Here is a 2,940-nt window from a genome sequence, read left to right on the forward strand (position 1 = left end):
TTCTTTTGCCAGTATTTTTTTCCCACTAGGCTAATACATTTAGCATGCTTTTTTCTGTATGCAAATGTTTGTGTTTATTATGCAAATTTTAATGCAAATTTCCGTACACGTCTAACAACCATTACATGGGAAACAGAAGGGGAGTGTGCACCTGCACGGTGCAGCCGAGCTCTGTCAACAAGCCCTTGTTGATGGGCTTCGGGGGTCTCTGGAATAAGGAGGATAAGTACCCAAATTGGGCTTTTTTTTCTTTTTAGGGTTACTGAAGATCTGTACACATGATAGATAAAGCTCGACCTTTAGGTAAAGCGATGTGCCCGTATAGCCTCGGCCCTGCAATGTCACGTGAGGAATCGGGTCCCGATCCCTGCCAGGCAACATGTCTTGTACGTATTAGTCTTTATTTTATTCTCTATAGATTTTACTGTAAAATAAAACTGAAGTCAGCTAAAAAAAAATATATATATAGATACTTACTAATGGAGAGGGATGGCTTTGGATCCCATAGAGCCTTCCCAGTCCTCTCTACCTGTGCCCTCGGTCCTCCGCTGCCCCTCCCCCATTGGAGTTATTTGACCAATACAATTGAATACGCCTTCAGGAGTAAAATGTGCAGCTCCATACTGCGTTTGCACATGCGCAGTACAGAGCTGCCCATCTTCTGAATCACTTGGCCTCTTGTCTTGAGTGCTTCCGAATCCTTACGAGTACTCCTGAAGGCACAGGATTTCAACAGGGAACATCTATGGACCGAAGGCACGGAAAGAGGACCGGGAAGGCTCAAGAGGATCCAGAGACTTCCATCTACGTAGGTGAGCATCAGAGGGTTTTTTAGCTCGGTTCACATTTGAAGGACCATTATCCCATAAAATTATGTAAGACATGTATGTATAAGACATGCATTCTTCCAGAGTAAAATGAGCTATAAATTACTTTTTCCCTAATTCGCTGTCACAGTAGGTGGTATAAATCTGACAGCTCTGACAGGTTTTTGACTATTCCATCTCCTCATGTGGGATTCTTAGTATGTCCTTTATTCTTTATAAAAGTACTCCCTGAAAAGGATTAAAACATAGATGCCGGCCAGCCTCCCTACTTGTAGTCCTGTACACACACTTGGGAAAAAAGCTGAAATTATCACGAATGATCATAACAGATGACAACATGTACAGGTGTGTACAAGCACAAGGAAGCTAACCTACTTGAAACTCATTACGCAGAAATCAGTTGTTTAAGTTAGCTAGTTGATTAAATGCATTGTATTTTATTATTATTATTATTATTTACCCATCAGAAGACTCCTTGGTGGAATCCCAAGCACTCCGTTTGGAACAACTCTGATCATTGCTTAATTGCTAATTAATTAATTATGTGAGGGAGCAGGCTGGTGTTGTACTTTATACTGGTTGAACTCGATGGACGTATGTCTTTTTTCAACCAAAATAACTATGTAACTATGTAACTATGTAAATTAATTTGTAGTGGATGGATAAATCACACAGGTATTTGCATCCCATAAAAGCAACCCATGTAGTTAGCAAAGGTCTTGATATCTACCAATTCACTACACATAGATTACAGTGGCTATCTCCTGTGTTTATGTTGCCAGACTGCTAATCAGCCATTATTTCTTATCATTTGCTTGCCTGTTTATCAATAAGAGACACACAACCAGCTGAGAGCTGTAGTCTGCATTGCTTTCCATTAAACCATTAAACACACTTTAGACTGCCCCCTCCCAGCCAAAATAAATGTCCCTGATCCTTTCAAGATTATTATCGTTATTTAGTGTGTTTATAAAGCAAATAATAACAATAAAGCGCAAACATAATAGGCAGCGCCGGACAATAAATACATACAATGGTACAAAAGATGGCAGAGATAACAAGGTTATACAACATAGGGCAAAGTTATACAAGGCAAACAGGGTACAAGATACAAGATTATGTGATTTTGGGCTGGTTAGGTAAGTCCAGTAATACAAGTATGAGGCGATCAAAGGAAAGGAGCTGAATGACATTGGAAGGTTTTCCGACCTCAATTTCCACAAGCCCGCACATAGCACAGCGCACGCTGTGCAGTGGCTCATATCTAAAAATAAATCGGTGAGTGGATGGGGCAGAATTAAGGAGGAGGAAGAACTGCCACTTCCTCCCTGCCCATAATCACTGTTCTGCTCAGTCAAAGATTAGGACTGAGCAGAACGGGGGCCACATGGGGCACTGGAGGGGGTAGGATAGTGCTGTGACTATGTCACAGCAACAGTAATAAAACAGTATTAAAATCAGTATTAAAAGTATATGGGGTGGGAGGGGACCTGGGTCAGGGACACTTTAACCAGTCTAGGACCGCGTCACGCCGATGGGTGTGGCCGTGGTGGAAGCCCCAGGACCGCCTAACGCCAATTGGCGTAAAGTCCTGGGGCTGGCTTTTGCAGGAGATGGAGCGCACGCTGCTTGGTAGGATGTACGTCTATTTAGTACATACAGCGCTGTGATCCAAAGCAGCTCTGTACAGGGGACTGTCACTCGGCTATCCCCTCCAGAGGGACTAAAGTGATCCATTGTGATAGGCTGAAGCCTATCACAGCTGATCGCGCTGATTTGCTGGTGGAGGGAGGGAGGGGGGAGGAGGAAAAAAAATAGTAAAAAATATTGAAAAAATATTTATAAAAAATATTGAAAAAATAAAGACATAAATATTTATTTAAAAAAAAAAAAAAAAACACCCGAGGTGCGATCAGACCCCATCAACAGAGAGCTCTGTTGATAGGGAGAAAAGGGAGGGGGGATTACTTGTGTGCTGAGTTGTGAGACCCTGCAGCAAGGCCTTAAAATAGCCTGGTCTTTAGGGGGGTAAAGCCTGTGGTCCTGAAGAGGTTAAAGGTTAATATGTTGTTGCTTATCTTTTAAAGCAGAGGAAGTTCTGAGTTCAGGTCTG

This window comes from Hyperolius riggenbachi, chromosome 3 (genome assembly GCF_040937935.1).
Source record: "Hyperolius riggenbachi isolate aHypRig1 chromosome 3, aHypRig1.pri, whole genome shotgun sequence".
Classification (NCBI taxonomy): domain Eukaryota; kingdom Metazoa; phylum Chordata; class Amphibia; order Anura; family Hyperoliidae; genus Hyperolius; species Hyperolius riggenbachi.